Source organism: Pinus tabuliformis, chromosome J (assembly GCF_031772625.1).
Source record: "Pinus tabuliformis cultivar Carrire ecotype Pingquan chromosome J, CPIR1, whole genome shotgun sequence".
Lineage (NCBI taxonomy): Eukaryota > Viridiplantae > Streptophyta > Pinopsida > Pinales > Pinaceae > Pinus > Pinus tabuliformis.
The window spans coordinates 933601155-933624400 of NC_142295.1; the positions used below are offsets into that span (position 1 = coordinate 933601155).

Genomic DNA, 23246 nt, shown 5'->3' on the forward strand with positions numbered 1-23246 from the left:
ATGGAAGTGAGGCCTCCCTTATCACTTTTTCCTATACCCTGCGCCCTCCTTGTGGCCCTGGATTCACCTCCAAGTGCACAATGCATCTTTAATGAACAATCATGCTTTCTATCCCTTGTTTTTGTACCTTGTGCCCTCCATTAGGCCTCCTCTTAATGTAGTTGAGTGCTCAACACATCATTAGTGATCAGTGAATACCATCCTTGTCTCTTGCAAGTGCAACCTGCACCCAGAAAGCTTCTCTCTCCCCTTGGTGAATTATTGATCCACATACAGGAAATTGACCTAAAACATGATAGAATATAAGATTTTTTAGCTAATTTTTTCTTATTATGAGTGATCTACATCTACATACGTTTAATGAAGCATGGAAAATATCTGTGAGGAGATATGATAATAATTTTTTCCCAAGGAAGCATCCTGAAGACAAAGGAACCATGTTGCGATAGTTTAAAGAACAATGGATCTTGATGATTAAAGTGACTCATGAAGACTCCAAGATCTCTCAAGACACTTTGGAGGGTATATGTCAACAACAATGAAATATATGTCATGAGTATTGAAGACATAGTGGTTGTGTTGTCACTTATTAAAGAACCTTATGTACAAGTCACCATGAGTCCAAGTCATAAATGTTGTTGACTTGTCAAGTTGTCTTGCTCACGTGATGATGTGGGAATTATGATGTAATTTTGGAAAATATTGTAAATGTAAATATGTGGAAGTCTAAGAATCATATATGGATAAAAGAGCCACATGGAGAAGTCCAAAAGCCACTTAGAAGTTCAAAAGACATAAATAAGTCCAAAGGTCATATTAGAAGTCTAAGAGTCACGAGGAAGTTCAAAAGTCACAAGGATATGAAAGGTCATTTATTTTGTTATTAAAGAGGCCTCATTACTCTAAGAGAGGAATTTTAACCTTGGCTTCTCCATCCAATCATTAGAGAGGAAGATAGTTCTTTTGGAGAGAAATAAGTGGCTTAACGCTCCACTATTGGAGCTAGCGGTGTTAATTGTATTAATGTATCTTGGAAATTTCGCCTAATATTTAAAGCAATGTTGAGCCAACACATTTTCATGTGTATATCGTGAATGTTTTGAGACTATTCTTTGGACGTTTGTGGTATATGTTGGTATTCACATGTGTTTAAGAAATTGGACTATTTCGGTGGCTTTGGTGCTCATGCCATTAAATATGTGTTGTATATTTTGTCATGATCGTTGCATCTATGTGATCTATTTCCCTTGATGACTAACAATTCTTCCTTATGATGTGTGTGTGTATTTATTAGATTAGTACTAATACTTCTCTTTTAAAGGTTAATTTTTGTTTCCTTCTAGTGAAAGAACCTTGATACATATTACAATTGGACATTTCATAAGGAATACTTGCTTTCTCATTCAAAAGTACACGTGCATTTCTCTCTCATGCTAATAGTCGCAACCAAGCCAAGTATTTAAGTAAATGGGATTCATAACATGCTTCCGAATGGGACTCCTATACCCAATGGTGTGAGGTCTAATTGGGAATTAATATTGGGGAGATACCCTATATGTTGGCAAGTCCAACATTGTCAACATTCTAGCACTAGAAGGAGGGAAACCTTTATATGGCTGACAATTCACCTCATCTAAACAACCAACTATTCATGCAAGGAAGTAACATTCAAAGTTCCACTCATGATCTTGATACAAGAGATTCCTCTCATCAAATTCCATAACAAGGTTTTTAAGTTACATACAAACAACTCCAAAAAATCCGGCCTTTTACTCATCATTTCGCAAGGGCTATTGGTTTACTTCATGTTGCTTCTATTCTACCTCATAAGTCGATAAGGAAATAAAAAACTCGTAGTGGTGTATTAGTTTCTTTAGTGGAAAATTTAGTTACTGAAACCAATGAAGAGTTAGATGATTCGTCTAAAAGAATAAACCAACAAGGGGAGATTCCACCTATTGAGGAAGATTTAAATAGTGAAGGGAAAGATTTTCAACATTCTTATGAATAACAACCAGGACAATGAGAACAACTAGATTGTAACAAAGATTTGAATGGTGAGGGAGAAGACTCTTCAAATTCATAAGGAGAAGAAGAGGAGGAAGGAGACATGGTTGATGAATAGTTGGATTAGATGACCCAAGAGCTATTTTCTCTTCTGGGAAATTTACATCGTATACCTAAATACCCAGAAAATTTTCTTTCAAAGTTCGATTTCGATAAGAAGTTGAAAGTTGAGGACCATATTGATGAATTCTACATGCACTGCGAATGCTTGAGGTACGCATTGATGATGTTTCTTGTAGACTTTTCCCATCCACTCTAGAAGATATAGCATCGATTTGGTATCACAATCTTCCACCTAATTCATTCCATTGTTGGAGTTCAAGAAGTTGTTCTTGGATAAAAAAAAAATATGACAAGACTCCTGCCATGTTACTAAAATAGATCGAGAATCTTAAGATGGGGGACAAGGAAAAGGTAAAGAATTTCAATCATAGGTTTACTCATTTCTTGAAAAAGTTCCTCACATATGTTCAATTGCATGACTCAGTTACAAAAGATTATCATTTAGCTGCTTTTTCTACAAATATTTCCATGTTTGTTAAATGAGCTGCAAAGGAAACACTTTCTTTGAAATTTGTAGAGGAAATCACTATAGAAAAGGAATTTCATTCTATTAGAACCATTGAAAATCATGAATATTCTAAAAACTCCAAATAAACTTATAAGAAAACCCAAGCCTTTTCTACTAAAGCCAAATAGAAGGATTCATTCAATATCGAAATCTTGGCCAAATATTGAAGTCACTCACAAACGAAGTGTCTGAATTGAAGAGAAGGTCAAGTGAGGAATCTACCAACAATATGTAATTTAAGCTTCTTTTCTTAAAAAACAAAAACCATTACCAACTGACTAAGTTTGCTTAGAGCTTTAACGTGGTGGTCAATGTTGAAAGTTGGGGTACTGATAACTATTGCACTTTCCATTAGGAGAAGCATTCAGAGAAGACATGTCCCCAATGGAACCATAACATGAATGCTATGATGGCTAATTTTGTAAATACTTTATTAGTAGATTAGAAGCCTGAGCAGAGTGAAGAATCAAATGAACCTACCATGATTGAGGAAAGTTCAGATGTTGTACATTCATTTAATGTTTTTCATGTCGTATATAGCATTAATAAACAAAGTGCTAAAGAATCACCATCGAGTGAAGATAATCCTCAATAGACAAAAGACCAATATATTCTAAGGAGAAAAGGACCTATTTTTGAGCAAGAGCTTAAAAATAAATTTTTGAGAAGGGTTCTACCACCTCCTAACCTTGCTCATAATTTGCAGAATAACTCTGGAAGTTCTCCCCCTTCTAAGAGAACTTCCACCAACAACAAGAATAATTCCATCACTATGGAGGCTTTTAATAAAGCTATGTTGCCTAATACTTCAACAAAACCTGTGAATCTTGAAAGTATTGATTATGACATTGCTAAATACATGAAATTAGCTCTTCCCAATATTTTGATTTTTGGGCTCGCGAAGATAACATAACAACATCAATTGTTAATCTAAGAACTTTCATCACAAGCCCCGATAGGTAATGAAGTTTATGTTTCTCAATTTTTGTTTGGAAGTCTTATGAAATTCTTGAATTTGTAGTAAATGTTATTAATTTAGGTTCTAACACTCTCTGCCCTTTGTTCCTATTAACATTTGAAATCTTTAATTAAAATTTCCACAGTTGTATCATTGATTCAGGTGCATCTACAAATGTAATTCCATTATCTATTGCTAAGATATTAATGCTAAATGGGAAAAGAGTGATGCACAAATCATATAGGTGGATGGATCATTGGTTCAGGAAATTGGTGATCCCCACAATGTTATTATTTTTTTGTCCTCGATTCAAATAGTTCACCAATGCATTAACAATGTTAGTATGGACATACCAGAAGCTTATGGTTTTCTTATGAGTAGAGATTGGTCCAAAAAACTACAAGCGTATTTCTCAATAGACTAGACACATCTATTGGTTCCTTATAAGGGAATAAAAAATCATATTCCAGTAGAAAGTGAGCCTTACATGAAGAACATCGTGACACCACTTGAGGGATATAATGAGCCAATAGGCTTTGTAGACATTATTTTCAGAAATTGTTCCTTGGAAGTTGATCATGGGTGTTATCAAGCACAACCATCACCCATCCCATATGATACACAGTGGAGCTCCTTCCATGTCCAATTGGTGCTAATGAGCTTTGTAATATACATACTAATTGTGTAGGAATAAACCCATCAGCTACTAATATGTGGACCTTATACTTTTATGGTTCTAAGACTCAAGAAGGTTTTGGAGTTGGTTGTGTTATTAATAACCCTTATAATAGAAGGTACATTTTTTCATGCCACTTAGAGTTTGATTGCGCAAACAATACTGCTGAATATGAAGAACTTGTTTTGGGATTAAAAAAGCCATAAACCTCAAGGTATAGGTACTTAAGGTAATTGGTGATTCAGATATCGTCGTTAGACAGGTTTGGAATACCATTCACCTTGTTTCATCTACTTTGAAAAACTACCAACAAGAGGTATGGAAACTAATTTCATATTTTAAAGAATTTAATACTCTTTATGTTCCTAGAATACATAATATTGTCACAGACGTATTAGGAAACACAGCTGCTCGAATGTCACCATTAAAAGATTTTTTTTTGTATTGAAATTATTTATATGCCATTTGTGCCTAATAATATACCTAATTTTTGTGTATTTAATGATGAAAAACATATACTGCACTTCATGGCCAATGCAAATGTGTTTAATGATGCAATTATTGAAGAAGATGAGCACAAGAAGGCTTTACAGGATGCAAGTCGAGAATCAAAAGGGAATGCTATTCCCAAGGGTGTGGTATCTCTTAAGAAAAATTATGACCTACAAAACTAATTCCGAGGACTAGTGAACACAAAGACCCAGAGCTCAAAACTGTCACATGAACATGTCAATCTAGGAACCAAAGAGGATCCCAAGTATGTCAATCTTGGTAAATGTTGTTCTCCCCAAGAATGACAAGATTTTATTCACCTCTTCAAACAATATTGAGATGTATTTGTGTGGACATACGATGATATAAAGACTTATGATACATGCATCATTTAACATGTTATTCCTATCAAGGAAGGGGAAAATCCATTCTAACAGAAACTAAGAAAATTTCATCTAACGCTTGATCCCTTGATTCATAAGGAACTAAGGAAATTGTTGGATGCTCATATCATTTTTAAAGTTTGACATTCTACATGGGTTTCCAACCCAGTTCAAGTTACAAAGAATTCTATTGGGATACGTGCATGTGTTGACTTTCAAAAGCTCAATCGGGATTCAGATAAAGACAATTACCTAGTGCCATTGATGGAGAAGATATTGCAGATAATATCTAGGTCGGAAATGTTCTCACTGGTAGATGGTTTTTCTAGTTATAATCAGGTGCTATTAGCAGAACCAAACTATTTAAAAATTGTTATAAAGTGGGAAAATTGTGAATTTAAGCACATTTTTTTAGACTTATTAATCCTAGAGCTACTTTTAAAAGGTCTATGGACATCATATTCCATGGACTATTTGGATAGAGTGTGTTGGAAATAATACTGAGAGGGGGGGCGGGGTGAATCAATATTATCAAATCAATATAACTTTTTCATTTCCATATTAAGATTCATATACGCTACTTCAGTTAAGGCAAACCGCGTGTATACGCAACTATGTGTAATAAAACAAGCGTATATCTAATAGACTTATGATTCAGTTAGTTGATCCTTAATGAGTGTATCAGAACATTATTAACCATATGAACAGTAAATAGGAGTAGTAAAATAGAACAGATCATCACACACAAGAAGCACACATGAACACCATGATGTAAGGTGGAAACCCAATGTGGGTGAAAACCACCTGCTGCAAACCATCTCAATCTTCTTTTTAACAAGAAACTTCTTTTTACAATGATTCTATACTGGTGCAGTCTTATACCAGTACACAGGCTTCTACCTACAGAAGGCTACAACCTTCTCTCATTCTCCATACTCTCCTGGAAGGGAACTACAACCCCCTTTGCTCTTGTACTAGCCAATCCATTTACTAGTACGTAGGTGCTGGCCTACTGAAATGCTCCAACCTTTACTCGTTTTCTAGCTGCTACTGGAAGGGGCCTACCACCCCCTTAGCTCTTGTACTAGTTGATGTACTAGTATGTAGGTACCGACCTACAGAAGGCTACAACCTTTTCTTTCTTCCTCCAGGTACCACGTTTCATAAATTTTCAGACTGGATACTCCTGAAGCACAACACCATAATCTGAAGGCCACGTTTCATCCAATTTTCATACTGGACCCATCAACAACATTGAAGCACAAAATTAATCATCATTGTAATACACCTGCATCATCAATCTCTAAATCACACAATATTGAATCACTGAAACCCTGTCAACAAAATGTAGTCACTAGAACACAGAGCAGAACACTGAACTCTGCAACAATATTCAGAACCAACTGTATCATCAAAAATCATGCATCAGGTGCATACGCTACTTGGAAGTTCCGAACCATCGTGTAAACGCAACTTCACCAAGGCGAACTAGCGTATATGTCATTAATTACTTACTTATAACTTCGCTCCACTTCCTGACTTCAGACATACCCAGATCATTACATATACAAAGATAATATGTATGTTAGCAACCAAATCTAGTTCATCAGATCATATAAAGATAAGTCATTCTAATCCTGATCCATTATAGATCTCATCCATCAATACTTAAGCTAAACATAATCAACCAATCTGAATATGCAGAATACTGACACCAATAAACAGTCATAAGAACTCATCAACAACCAGAAACACCTGTAACTTCAAACATCATAGCTCATATGGTATACGCTACTTAAATGTATCTAACTTGCGTATGTACGAGCTTTTATCATAGCCAACTAGCGTATACATCTATAAATATTCATTCATGATTTGCAGCTATTCCAAACTTGAGTGATACCCAGATCATAACATTTACATAACATTACATGCGTCAGTATACAGATCTAGACTAAACAAGATCAAACCGTATAGAGATGATTCATTCCAAGCCATTAGATCCCAATCTATCCTTATGTTATCTCAAAATCAGACCCTAATAGGCTGCTGGTTAGGTTGATTTTAAGTAACTATTTCAAATCTGCTTTAGGCTGAGGCTTAGCCTCCTCAACCTGAGAGGGCTCTCTCTGGGTGTAATAATGATTTTGATTAAAACTAAGATGGCTAACTCTTGTAGAACAACTGTGACAAATATAAATGCTGGAAATACATTAAACAAGTATCCATTGGGCCTATGGAGTCAACAACACTTCAATATAACAAAGATCTTGACCTTACATGGAAGTCAGGGCATTCAGCATTTGAATATTTAGAACATACACTTATATGGAACCACACAGTTTATAGATGCATACAGGAAATCAGAGCACATTAAGTGAATTCTGAGTGATTATACATCCATACCACTATAAACAAAACTAAGAAAAGGACAGCACCACACATTCTGAATATCATGAATCCTGAGAAGTAAAATCAAAATTATATTACTGAAAGTGAGTCTTTACATAAGCCAAATACTATGCTCTGTTATAAAGTTTTCCAACCCTTAATACCTTATTGTTTCAGCTATATATAGAGCTTTTCTACCTAACTGAGGTTCTTCCTCCAGCGTGAGGGGAACTCCAATTCTGCCTATGATGACACCTGCTAACATTTGAAACTAACTAATAAAAACAGCAGACTACAAATTGACAGCTCTAGAGACCTAAAACAATTAGGATTCTAATTCGATATCATGCTGAACATAGCATTTATTACAATCAAGAAGGTGCTCCTACGAGAAAAAGGAGAAAACAGGCTCATTCCCTGACAATTGGTCTTTTTTAGTTTAGCTGTGATGGATGCTCGAAGCTTCTTACTGGTCCTTAATGTCGTATCCCTTTACCTCTGCTGAGAAACAAGAAAGTGTACCTGTTTTTATGCCTTTGTTTTCCTCAAAGATATTCGGAAGTAATTAGCCATGTTGATTTTCTTGAATTAGTAATAAGTGCCACGTCCTTCGTGTGTTGTAAGCTTTTCCCATGTGCATGTGTGCTAACACAAACACATTTCCTGTATATCAGTAGATACTAAGGAGTAAAAGAAAGCATTATATTCTTCTTTCCCACCAGCCATCCTATCCTGATGCTTACCCTTTGCTCGCAAGATACGTCCCAAACGTTGTGCTTCTTGACGCCGAGAACCAGCATGAGACGATATTTGTATAATCACATTAGCTTCAGGAATATCAATTTAGTTATCTCCCACCTTTGAAAGGAAAACGGTATTAACATCAGGGCTGTGCTTGAATGTATACAAGATCCTTGTTCTTTCACTATGACTGGTAGCACCATAAATCATAGGCTTCCTGAGCTTCATTACATATTCAGTAAGTGCAAAAAGATTGTCTGCGAAAACAATGATCTTATCTCCACGTTGTTGTTCATGGAAACAGATGAGAAACTCACAGGCCCTAAACTTGTTTGGATTCATCACATACAAGGCCTGTTTTTTTTTTTTAGAATTTTCCTTCTTCAGATACTCTGCAAAAAACTCCCTTGTCATGGGGCACCACACTTCAGCACATTGTACATTAGCAATATATCCTCCCTTCACCAAATCCAACCAATTGGCTTCATATAACTTGGGCCCAATCAAGAAGTTCAAATCAGTAATGCGTTCATCCTCTCGGACAAGTGTAGCTGTAAGCCCAAGTTTACAATGAGACTTTGTAATGCTAATGACTTTACGAAACATATGTGCTGGAACCACATGTACCTCATCGATAAGAAGAAGACCCCATTCCCTGTTCCTAATCTCTTCAATGATTTTTTTAGACTCTTCAGAACGTTTGCCTCCAAAAGCCACCATATTGTATGTAGTGACAACAACACCAATACGAGCACAAGCAAGCATTGCTATCGGCAGTTCTGCTAACATAGGCAAATAAATCCAGCCCTGTTTTTGCATCTGGAATCTCAAACATGGCATCTGTCAAAATGTTCTCGAGGATAGAATGCAAACCACGCGCTCCAGTACTCTTGACCATTGCCTTCTGTGCAATCTGCCTAAGGGCATCCTCAGTGAAATGTAACTTCACATTGTTCATCTCAAACATTTTCTTGTATTGCTTTCCTAGTGCATTTTTAGGCTCCATGAGCACCTGAACAAGTTGGTCTTCAGTCAACGCTGAGAGGCTAACAAGCACAAGAAATCGTCCAATGAACTCTGGTATTAAGCCATATGCAGTAAGATCACTACTCTCAACCGACTCTAGCAAGGATGATGTCACCGCAGCGTTTGTCAAGCCACTAGCCCTCATATTAGCTCGTACAGGCGCTCCAAAGCCAATAGAAAGAACAGATCCTGTAAGTCCTGCGCCCACCAGAACAAGAACCTTAGATGTCGCAACTCCTGCTTGCATCGCCATTTCGTCCCACAAACCTGGGATCGCTTACCCCGCAACTCAATTTCCTGAATGCTTCCTTCCAACAAAATGGCTGCAGAATCGAATGGGAGGGATCGATCGTGGTTACCAATAATAAGATAAACCAAATAATATGGTTCTGCTTGAAGAGAAGCGAGCTGTAAATGATCTGTGTATTTTGGTAGGTCCCTTCGGGGCATTGGTTTTGGAAGCAATAACATCTACATCATCCTGTAAAAGTTCTTTTATTTTGGGTTTTGCAATGCTTCCAGACTGGATTGTATCTGCAATGTATTGAAGACCCTTTAAGCTTTTACCCTCGGTAAATGTTGAAGCTGTGCGTTCTAATCGAGCCTTTGCAGGGAAATCCTGTAACAGTTCTGCCATGGGTCCATCTTTTGTTTCTCCAACAAATTGGCATAAATACCAAACACTAGCATTTGCAAAATCCTGTTTATCTTCCAGTGACACAATCTTCCCCTCCAATCCAGAGACCATTTTTTTGAATTGCATCTATGTCAAATCCAATCTGTGAAAGGTCTTCGCGGACTTCAGATACCTCATTCTTAATTAATTTAGATATTTCCTTCTGTTCATCCATCTTTCCATCTAAGCATTCAATTCTCTGGGTCAGGTGTCTCTTTGTGGCAGCAAGAGATGCCGAAACTTGATCCAATTGCTTCATCACACTTGCAACAGCATTTGTCATATTACGTTTGGTAACATACATGAGATCCAAAAAGGACCATCCTTTCCACCACATATAGCAGTAACCCATTGCTCCCAGAGAATCTACTGGCATCAAAAGAGATGCAGCATTACAACTTTGGCTAGTGTTCCCATTCAAAACTGTTATTGGTCTAGAAGATGCCAGCTGCCTTACTTCTTGTGCCAAATGGCGTATCTGAGCTGCAAGAACAGCAGCGCTCTCAGTACCAGAGCTCGACTCTCTTGTTTCATCTATCCCCTTTAGCAATCCCTGAAGCTCTGAAATGATATCTGACAAACGACCAATCTTGCCGTCTCTCAGAAATTGTTTTCTATAGATCCACGAAAGCCCCGCCACATATAAAGGGAATATCCTTTGTATCGATCTGAATATGATCGCCACGAGGATGTTTCCGAGCTCCCTTTTCTGGAACATGTACAACTGTTCCTTCTAGCAATTTAAGTAATGCATGTTGAACAGCTTTAACATTGAAATCAGTAACCATGAGTAGTTTATACAAAATAGACTACACATCCTCCCCTTCATATGTTGCATGTGTTAAAGTTGTTGCATTTGCGTTAACAAAGGGCACGTTCACACAAACCTAAATAGGGTTTATGCACTGTGATCTTTGAAATGAGCTTCGACATACTAAAGCAGAGAATTGACCTTTTTAGACATACCAACAATACTCTTAACAAGACTCCTATTTAAACTGTTTAGACTCTAACCAGATGAAAAGACTGGACAGAATTTAAAATATTTTCCTTGAGTGATAACAGGTGGCTCCACTTGGGATAGTGTGCTCCTGAGGTACACTAAGAACATGCAGGTCCAGTGCTTTGTCTTCTTTATTACAAACGGAAATTTGCTTGACAAACATCCCTTTCCAGCGTCTTGGGCCTTCACCTCGGGCTTAAGCTTGATGATCACTGTAGGAGAAAGAAATCTACATCTACTAAAAAAAATGCTCAGTCAACCTTTAGCTTATTTGCATTTTCCTACCTACCTACCCTAACAATTCAAATTTCTTTCAGCTCAATCAATGTGAAATTTCCAATGTAGCCAATCATTTGTCTTATCTGATATTTGAGTTTTTTTACTGCATCGGAGTTCAGAGCCAATATGATATTGTGATGACCACTGCCACTGAAATTGCCTCTGATCTTCATAGAAAAACTGAAACACTGGAGAGTAAAACTCTTCCATATATTTAGCTATAGGATCCCAGAATACATGATCAGCTTGATGATTCTTGTAACTTTCAGGTTGTGCAAACTGATCTTCAACAACAGTTTACACTTCCTCAATCATGAAAGAGAAAGGAAGCAACACTCTCTCCTTGTGTTCTGCCATAGAAAGCTTCTGAAAATAATGATCATGATTATGAAGATTATATGCCTGAATTTGACCTTGTAAACCTTCAATGTCTTTCTCAATATCTTTAGCAACTTCATCCAAAAATTTCATCTTATCCTCTGCCTTGCACTTAAATGATTTTAGATACGAGGACAAGGACAAAGAAAAAATTTCATCCATTTCTCCATTGCTATGATCATCATTCCATTGTTTGAAACCTTGAATTGAAGGAGAGTTTGCCACCACATCTGATCTATCTATCCATTCCTCCAAAAACATAAGCCAAAAGTCTTCAAATGACTTAATGGATTTAGCAGGAAAGCTTTCAATCCACCGTTTACATTTCCCTTGAAATGAATCATAGAACAACATAATGCAAACATCCTCATGTTTAACTCTAAGAAGCTCAGTGAAATCACAGAAATCTGATATATGCTTCAAAGTTAAACTCAAATCTTCTCCATTGAATTTTGGACCATTCCTTAGAAAATATGCATCCTTGGGAAAATGATTTGGGAAACCATGAATTCCTGAAAAATTTATGCATTCATACCTTGAAATAAGAATGGTAACATCTGGGTCCTTCATAACTCCAGTGGAATCACCATGAATGTATGAATCTTGAATTCTTCAACAATGGAGTCGCCAAGGTAGATTGCAGCCTCGAAAATTCTTCTGAGCTCCTGCTACCTTCAGAAGTTCAGTCTCTTGATTTCGGGAATGAATAATCTTCAGACTCCCGGCAGACGCACCAAAATGTTATCTCAAAATCAGACCCTGATAGGCTGTTGGTCAGGTTGATTCTAAGTAACTATTTCAAACCTGCTTTAGGCTGAGGCTTAGCCTCCTCAACCTGAGAGGGCTCTCTCTGGGTGTAATAATGATTTTGATTAAAACTAAGATGGCTAACTCTTGTAGAACAACTGTGACAAATATAAATGCTGGAAATACATTAAACAAGTATCCATTGGGCCTATGGAGTCAACAACACTTCAATATAACAAAGATCTTGACCTTACATGGAAGTCAGGGCATTCAGCATTTGAATATTCAGAACATACACTTATATGGAACCACACAGTTTATAGATGCATACAGGAAATCAGAGCACATTAAGTGAATTCTGAGTGATTATACATCCATACCACTATAAACAAAACTAAGAAAAGGACAGCACCACACATTCTGAATATAAGAAATCCTTCATGAATCCTGAGAAGTAAAATCAAAATTATATTACTGAAAGTGAGTCTTTACATAAGCCAAATACTATGCTCTGTTATAAAGTTTTCCAACCCTTAATACCTTGTTGTTTCAGCTATATATAGAGCTTTTCTACCTAACTGAGGTTCTTCCTCCAGCGTGAGGGGAACTCCAATTCTGCCTATGATGACACCTGCTAACATTTGAAACTAACTAATAAAAACAGCAGACTACAAATTGACAGCTCTAGAGACCTAAAACAATTAGGATTCTAATTCGATATCATGCTGAACATAGCATTTATTACAATCAAGATGGTGCTCCTACGAGAAAAAGGAGAAAACGGGCTCATTCTCTGACAATTGGTCTTTTTTAGTTTAGCTGTGATGGATGCTCGAAGCTTCTTACTGGTCCTTAATGTCGTATCCCTTTACCTCTGCTGAGAAACAGGAAACTGTACCTGTTTTTATGCCTTTGTTTTCCTCAAAGATATTCGGAAGTAATTAGCCATGTTGATTTTCTTGAATTAGTAATAAGTGCCACATCCTTCATGTGTTGTAAGCTTTTCCCATGTGCATGTGTGCTAACACAAACACATTTCCTATATATCAGTAGATACTAAGGAGTAAAAGAAAGCATTATGTTCTTCTTTCCCACCAGCCATCCTATCCTGATGTTTACCCTTTGCTCGCAAGATACGTCCCAAACGTTGTGCTTCTTGACGCCGAGAACCAGCATGAGACAATATTTGTATAATCACATTAGCTTCAGGAATATCAATTTAGTTATCTCCCACCTTTGAAAGGAAAACGGTATTAACATCAGGGCTGTGCTTGAATGTATACAGGATCCTTGTTCTTTCACTATGACTGGTAGCACCATAAATCATAGGCTTCCTGAGCTTCATTGCATATTCAGTAAGTGCAAAAAGATTGTCTGCGAAAACAATGATCTTATCTCCACGTTGTTGTTAATGGAAACGGATGAGAAACTCACAGGTCCTAAACTTGTTTGGATTCATCACATACAAGGCCTGTTTTTTTTTTTTAGAATTTTCCTTCTTCAGATACTCTGCAAAAAACTCCCTTGTCATGGGGCACCACACTTCAGCACATTGTACATTAGCAATATATCCTCCCTTCACCAAATCCAACCAATTGGCTTCATATAACTTGGGCCCAATCAAGAAGTTCAAATCAGTAATGCGTTCATCCTCTCGGACAAGTGTAGTTGTAAGCCCAAGTTTACAATGAGACTTTGTAATGCTAATGACTTTACGAAACATATGTGATGGAACCACATGTACCTCATCGATAAGAAGAAGACCCCATTCCCTGTTCCTAATCTCTTCAATGATTTTTTCAGACTCTTCAGAACGTTTGCCTCCAAAAGCCACCATATTGTATGTAGTGACAACAACACCAATACGAGCACAAGCAAGCATTGCTATCGGCAGTTCTGCTAACATAGGCAAATAAATCCAGCCCTGTTTTTGCATCCAGAATCTCAAACATGGCATCTGTCAAAATGTTCTCGAGGATAGAACGCAAACCACGCGCTCCAGTACTCTTGACCATTGCCTTCTGTGCAATCTGCCTAAGGGCATCCTCAGTGAAATGTAACTTCACATTGTTCATCTCAAACATTTTCTTGTATTGCTTTCCTAGTGCATTTTTAGGCTCCATGAGCACCTGAACAAGTTGGTATTCAGTCAACGCTGAGAGGCTAACAAGCACAAGAAATCGTCCAATGAACTCTGGTATTAAGCCATATGCAGTAAGATCACTACTCTCAACCGACTCTAGCAAGGATGATGTCACCGCAGCGTTTGTCAGGCCACTAGCCCTCATATTAGCTCGTACAGGCGCTCCAAAGCCAATAGAAAGAACAGATCCTGTAAGTCCTGCGCCCACCAGAAGAAGAACCTTAGATGTCGCAACTCCTGCTTGCATCGCCATTTCGTCCCACAAACCTGGGATCGCTTACCCCGCAACTCAATTTCCTGAATGCTTCCTTCCAACAAAATGGCTGCAGAATCGAATGGGAGGGATCGATTGTGGTTACCAATAATAAGATAAACCAAATAATATGGTTCTGCTTGAAGAGAAGCAAGTTGTAAATGATCTGTGTATTTTGGTAGGTCCCTTCGGGGCATTGGTTTTGGAAGCAATAACATCTACATCATCCTGTAAAAGTTCTTTTATTTTGGGTTTTGCAATGCTTCTAGACTGGATTGTATCTGCAATGTATTGAAGGCCCTTTAAGCTTTTACCCTCGGTAAATGTTGAAGCTGTGCGTTCTAATCGAGCCTTTGCAGGGAAATCCTGTAACAGTTCTGCCATGGGTCCATCTTTTGTTTCTCCAACAAATTGGCATAAATACCAAACACTAGCATTTGCAAAATCCTGTTTATCTTCCAGTGACACAATCTTCCCCTCCAGTCCAGAGACCATTTTTTTGAATTGCATCTATGTCAAATCCAATCTGTGAAAGGTCTTCGCAGACTTCAGATACCTCATTCTTAATTAATTTAGATATTTCCTTCTGTTCATCCATCTTTCCATCTAAGCATTCAATTCTTTGGGTCAGGTGTCTCTTTGTGGCAACAAGAGCTGCCAAAACTTGATCCAATTGCTTCGTCACACTTGCAACAGCATTTGTCATATTACGTTTGGTAACATACATGAGATCCAAAAAGGACCATCCTTTCCACCACATATAGTAGTAACCCATTGCTCCCAGAGCAGCTACTGGCATCAAAAGAGATGCAGCATTACCACTTTGGCTAGTGTTCCCATTTAAAACTGTTATTGGTCTGGAAGATGCCAGCTGCCTTACTTCTTGTGCCAAACGGCGTATCTGAGCTGCAAGAACAGCAGCGCTCTCAGTACCAGAGCTCGACTCTCCTGTTTCATCTATCCCCTTTAGCAATCCCTGAAGCTCTGAAATGATATCTGACAAACGACCAATCTTGCCGTCTCTCAGAAATCGTTTTCTCTAGATCCACGAAAGCCCCGCCACATATAAAGGGAATATCCTTTGTATCGATCTGAATATGATCGCCACGAGGATGTTTCCGATCTCCCTTTTCTAGAACATGTACAACTGTTCCTTCTAGCAATTTAAGTAATGTCTGTTGAACAGCTTTAACATTGAAATCAGCGACCATGAGTAGTTTATACAAAATAGACTACACATCCTCCCCTTCATATGCTGCATGTGTTAAAGTTGTTGCATTTGCGTTAACAAAGGGCACGTTCACACAAACCTAAATAGGGTTTATGCACTGTGATCTTTGAAATGAGCTTCGACATACTAAAGCAGAGAATTGACCTTTTTAGACATACCAACAATACTCTTAACAAGACTCCTATTTAAACTGTTTAGACTCTAACCAGATGAAAAGACTGGACAGAATTTAAAATATTTTCCTTGAGTGATAACACCTTAGATCTTGTTCTCCATCAACCGTTGAGATTCCTCCTTAACTTAGATTAAACAATGCATCATGAACCCATAACCTGCATACTGGATCTCATCCTTCATCAGATATTCAAGACTTTCTCAATACCTTTGCCTAATGATCTTCTTCTCCTTTTATAGTCTTAGGCCTTACTCAATACCATGGTCCAAAACCGTTGAGAACCAATACTAGGGATCCAATACCTGGGTTCAACACTTCGGACGCAATACCAAGGACCAAAACCATAGGTCTAAATACCACGGACCCAAAAATAAGCTTTCCCACATGTACGCATTTTTTCGTGCATGAAAGTGCGTGCATACACATACGTGACTTTTGATCAGCAATCCCGCGTGTATACGCGTCTTTGTATATAGTGAACCTGCATATATAACCTGTGTGTATATCCTACTTGGTATATAGCGAACCTGCGTATATACGTGACTTGGTACATAGTGAACCTGCGTATAACCTGCATATGTACACGACTTGGTATATAGTGAACCTGTGTATATACTCTTCTTTCTTCATTCTTTGTAGTCTGATCATCAACTCTTTGCTACTGACTTGCTGCACTATGATCTGTCATCTGTGTGAGTTGCCATCAAGGACAACACGTGTATCATAATGCCAACAATCTCCCCCTTTGCACTTGATGGCAAAGCTAACTTGTCGTACTGAGAACTGTCATCTGATTCCTTTGAGTTGTCCTGCATCCCATGTATTCTGTCACATCTGATAACTCTTATGTAGATTCATCTAGTTATATATAAGTGAGTTGTTCTTCTACGAGTGGGTTGCCATCAAGTACAACACATGCATCATAATGCCAAAAATCTCCCCCTTTGGACTTGATGGCAACAACCCAAATCACTCTCCCCCTTTGACATCAAGGGCAAAGGGCGGACCAAGATATTCTCTTTCCTTGATAAACATTCCGTTGTCCATACTCCCCCTAAGTACCTGCTGAAATTTATGAATGAGCTCCCCCTTTGTATATGCCAAGGTGTACCAATCTTTCCATGCTCCCTCTGAGTACATGCTGAAATCTCTACTCTGCTGAAGTGTGATGTTCATGCTCCCCCTGACTATAAGCAAGGTCTACAAAAAGATGTTCTACAAGAAGAGCTTGACTCAAGTGGAGTAAACACTTGCCTATATACTACAAACAACTTTCTACCCCCTCTCTGATATGTCTTGTAGGCTTCTAGCTCCTCAATGGCTTTAGTCTCTTTAACCTTCTCATATTTCTTTACTTTGGCACTGCTGGAAGGCCTTTCTGCTTCTTGAGGCACCGGTGGGGGAATCTGAGGACCATTGAAGATGTCATTGGAAATAAATGTATCCTAGGAGATATTGAGGAGGTTGAGATGATGTAGTACAATCATCTTAATCAGGGAATAGTGATAGATACTACTCATCGGCTGGGGGTAAGGCTTTTTCTGTACAATGTAGGCCATCTTCTTAATGTTCCTGAATAAGAAATACGGGATGTTAAAAATTTTCACTCTTGTGAAATGCGTAAGAAGCCTAATGTGATAGGTGTACAATCTAGAAAATCTGCCATCACATGTAAAATACTTCATAATGATCCTCATCATAGGGGCATACTTGTCTTTAAGGAACCTAAAAGGAAAGGTCCTCTTCTTTTCATTTTTGTACATGGATTTGATGTATGGCTCATAGTAGTGCTCATCCAAATCTTGTGCCTTATACCATTTTTCCCCCACATTTGGAATCCTTGTGGCATTATCAATGATGGAGGATGAAACTGTAAATGTCACCCTGGCAAGAGTTACTATGTTATCACAAATATTGGCTACAAAAAGCCTGGTCAGCTTAGGATGATGTTGAACTCTTTGTACTTGCTCACAAAACTCATAACACCCGAGATGCCTGAAACAAGTGATAGTCATATGAGAAGCCTGTAACTCTCTGATGTTTGATGGTTCCTCTCTAATAATTCTGCCTCCCTTATGTGGTTTTCTATGATGTTGAGGTTCATCTCGCATGCTTTCATTGCCATTATTTTCCTCCTCCTCATAATCTCTATCCTCTTTGTCAATGCTTGTTGAATTTTGAAGCTTTGTAACCCTAGATAAGGTAAACAAGGAGTGAGTTATGGTGAATAGGGATAGGGGAAGGGGAGATGAGCTTATGCAGTGTAGGATGGAATATATATGATATGAGAGTGAGAAGGAGGGTATTTTTCTTTGGTAGGGACTATTTAGTAAATAGGGTTTTAGGATTTTGTTTTGGGGATTAGGGTATAAGGGATAAGTGGAGGAATGTGTTTGAGGGAATTAGGGTATAAGGAATAGGTGGAGGGATGTGTTTGAGGGAATTAGGGTATAAGGAATAGGTGGAGGGATTTGTAGGAAATCTAGGGTTTAAAATTTTAAATAGCAAACCAACTTCAAAATGATGAACTAAATGTCGGGAGGATAGTTCAAGGATTACACTTACTCTTTTAGAAGTTCTAGAAGGAAAAAAACATGATTTGGATGGTTGATAGGGTGTCTTGGTGCTTGCTGGTCCTATGCACAATGCCCTCTACAGGTGCGCAATGCTTCGGCTCTATGCACAGCGCCATGCAAAATTTCACTAGCAAAATTTCCCTATGCGCAGTGCCCCATCCCTATGCGCAACACTCCGGCCTCTGTGCGCAGCGCCTCCTGCTCTATGTGCAGCGTCTCCTTTTTTGCTTAGCCACCAGTTGGCCTCAATTCCCGCCTCTCCTTCAATGCTCTTCTTTCTCTTTGTCAAATGAAACTGATGAATTTGGAAAAGGAATTTGACATCTTATATAGAGGTTGATTTTGATTTTTCTTTAGAAAAACCCACTTTCTAATGTTTTGGAACTTTTTCTTTGACTTCAAATAACTGTTTAATGCTTTTCCTTCTTTGTCTCTTTTTAGGTGGATGATGCTCTGATTGAATTGATTTCTTCAATGGTTTCATTTTCTTGCAGCAAGGAGAAATGCTTGGGGTAGCTGGGAACACTTATTATATCAAATGACTTGACTTACATCAAGAAATATAAATCAACTAAAATACTTTGTTTTCATCTCAAAAACATGTTTTTTGAGATGAAAATTACATTAGTGAAATAAGATCTTTGTACAATAATCATGACTTACTAGCAATCACTTTTTTTTTATTGGTCATCCTCATATCTTTGCTGCCCTTTATTTACACTTGAAACTGTGCTTTTGACCTTGAAAATGAACCCTGAGACCTAATGGAAACATAACTGTTTCAACTCTAAAAATAACATAACTGAAACCATAACTGAATACAACATGGAGATGGGTCAGCAAATGTACCTCATGAGGGAAAATTTGATTTTATGAGAAGAATATAACCATCGGTGGACCATTTTGACATGACCTAGTGGAATGATCCAAAAATTCAATATGAGACACCTAAAATGAAAATGCAAAGAGCAGATTTGATCCCTGATGGAAGTATGCAGATACCGACACTAGTAGAGTGTCCACTCAAATATTGGACATTTCAAATATTAACACACTTTATTCCAAAAAAAATATCAACAATGGTTTAAAATGTTGATGATGAAGTGGCATATGATAGAAAACCTCGTGAAATGTATAAATATGATAGGATTCTTGTCAATAGGTTGATTAAGGGATCATGTGAGTTCCCACGAGACATCAACTGATCAAGTAACGTCAAGAATGCTAAAGGAAACTATCCAAGTATGAAAATTAATCATGCCAACATATATTACTTGAAATGGTTGGAGTGAGGATTCCTTTAGGCATACTTTATATATTCATTTATTTGTTTATGATGGAATGCATGTATGATAATAGTACCTAGGTGGGATATAATAAAAGAAGAATATTTTTGTATGACAAGATTGTTATAATCCTTTCGATTCAACCAAGAATTTGTATCTCATGATTGAGTCACATGACAATGAGTGAACGGGTAACATAATCGTGTTATAAATTTGTATAACACATGAAAGTGAATGCCAATAGAGATAATATGTGAGACCATATTGTTGATGGATATGGAAGGATATAATACTACACAAGTTTCCAATTGTCTCCTTGCTTATATTGGTGTTGTAGACTTTAAATTTCTTGCAAATTGTGAGGAGCACATATAGAGGAGAGGGTTCCTAAGGTAATATAGAGTAAAGAAGGGAAGTTCCTTGTAGTATTCAATAAGGTATAAATGGGAGGTGACTAGATCATGTGTTGAGGTGTTGGCTAGACCTTCCAACTGATGATGGTGAATGCATGGTATAAAAATGTAGTATTTTGATATCAAGCGAAAAAAAATAGATTGAGTAGATGTGAGCATGAGTATTGGCGCATTGGTTTATTCGAATAAATATTTAGTTTCATCTTGTAATGGTAGGTATGTTAAGTAACCCATGTACAATGAATCATAGTTCCATTTCATTGAGTATGATTAACAACTAAAAATGATTGAATTATTAGTTTGTTAATATTATTCTCAGAACACATCATGGATGGTAGTAAATATTGAAAGAAAGGATTATATTCATAAATGCTCACTTTTATTTGGTTGATTGAAAAGTTTAGGTTGTAGTTAGAATGGTCTCAAATATGAAAATGAGTGTAATTCTGTAAGAAAGATTAGGTGCTACAACACACAAGAGCCAAACACTATGAGAAGGAATCTCATACTTATGAAATATGATATTAGTTATGAATTAGACTTGGAATTTATAAGTTGTATTATTATGAATATGTCTATGGTAACTGTATGTGTATGATACATGGTATATTATGGCTATTGAAGATGGAAACCCTCGAAGAAAGGTCATTGTTAGGACAAAGGAACCCTGTGATTGCCACACATTATATACTACTAGTGGATGTCTAGTAGTAAGTTAGTGCTCTCCTTACACAAGAAATCCATGACAAGATGGATCACCTAAGGGATTGTTTAGTAGAGAATGAGACATCTAAGCCTAGAGGGTGAATGTATCAAGGAGGAGGAAACTTAAAAGTTCATGTGGGATGGTAGCTAGAATCTTGTGGGTGAGTTAGAAAGAATAATGAAATTAAATATTTCCTATGGAAGCCATTATATGTGATAGATGCATATCTGTGGAGATAGGTATTAAATAAAAAATACATACATATATTTTAATGGATGTGTACATCATCGAATTGAGAAATCTTGTGCATAAGATAAGTGTTTCTTGATAATTTCTATAATATGTATGCTTAATTGATTACTAATGTAGGCATATGTTGGAATGTTGAAGTTTGGTGGTATACCAAGATAATGAATAGGATGAAACTACGAATACAACTGAAGAATAAGGAAACAAATTGTTGTTAATGAGAAGAGAATATTTATGATTGTGTTATTCAAAGGGGGATATGATAGAATGTCCTAGTATTGAATCCCATTTATTAACTATACTTAATTATGATTAAATGTTCAATTTTGTTTAGCATGTATATTTTAATTTCCATGTTTTATTTGCACCATGAGGAAGAAATTTTATGGTACATTGGATAATGTAAGTATTATCTTTCTTGAAATTAATAAAATAATAGAGCTACTTGAGATTGGAGAACATAAAAAAGGGGTTATGATAGCAGGAGATGGGAAAGATGAGAGGGTACTAGTGGGTTCTACATGCTGAATAATCCATAGTTTTCCATTTTTCCAAACTTTACTTTGTTTCCTTCATCACCACGTTCCTTACTAAAAATATAGAAACATTAACTATCAATCATGGAAAACATATGGTGGTTGTGGAGATGTACACCTTCCACAATTATGAAATCAAGGCGATAAGTACCTTCGTCATGGGAATTGTGAGAGGAGTGATCAAAGCTAGATTTTCTCACAATTTCTTTGAAGAAAATCATGTCCCCACAATAAGGGGAAAAATGAGGTCTCATGGGGTGTTGGAGACGAGGTGATTTTTTTATTCATTCATTCATCATTATACTCCCCACACATGTGGTTGATGGGGAGGGACAAAATCATGATTGGATGTAGGAAATTGACTATAGATATGCAATGATTCATGTAGTCTTAGAGGCATGTATATGAATAGTTGTAGGGAAGAAGGAATGATTCATTGTTGGTCATTATTGGACTAAGAAAAGCAACATAGTACAATACAATGATCACCTAAATGACATAATTAATTTTGGTTCTAAGGTGAATGGTGGAGGCCATTCACATTTTGAATGGTGTGTGACCATTATGAACTCATGCAAAGAATATTGAAGAGAGATGCATGGGGCTAGACACAATAGAGAAGGAAAATCATATGGAAGAGAAGTAGGTTATAAGAGAGAAAAAAATAGAGGGAGAGGTAAATTCATTCTCCCTCAGTTGATGCTAACATCCATGAAAGTAGTTTTAGAGGTATTGATTCATACTAGACAATTGATCAAGGAATGATAGAGACCATTTTGAATTCATGTGATGATAACTACAGAAATATGTATAGATTATGAAAATAGAGAAGGAAGAGATTCAAATGGTTAAAAGCTAATTCTTTGGAAAAGAAGCGAATTCTAGAGAGGGATAACATAGAGAGATTAAAAAATTAGGTTGGAAAGGGATCTAGGAAAGATATCAAGCTATGTGATGGAGAAACCATGGATAGAATCTAAAGAGGAAAGCATAGTGTGGGTTGAACGACCAAGAAAGGAAGCCTTTAAAACTTGAAAAAGGTCAAGAACTAAGTAAATGTTGTTGGAGTTAATGGATAATATATAGACCCTCTATGCACACATAGAGGGAGAGCTCAGAGACTTTTGAGGGAATATTGAGTAGATAAGGAAGGTATTCTCCTTTTTCTATGTAAGGAAAGCAATGTGTCACCAAAATAGTTGTGTTGTTCCAAGAAAAAAATTAGTGGTGAGACAATGGGATAGGTAATTTTTTGTCCTAAGATAGAATGATTTCCATAAAAATGTTCTA

General features: G+C 37.1%; 2 pseudogenes; both read right to left on the reverse strand.

Moving 5' to 3' along the window:
* Positions 1 to 9660: 9660 nt before the first annotated feature.
* LOC149229835 (uncharacterized) lies at positions 9661 to 14907 on the reverse strand (annotated as a pseudogene).
* Positions 14887 to 15995, reverse strand: LOC149229836 (uncharacterized; annotated as a pseudogene).
* Positions 15996 to 23246: the final 7251 nt, after the last annotated feature.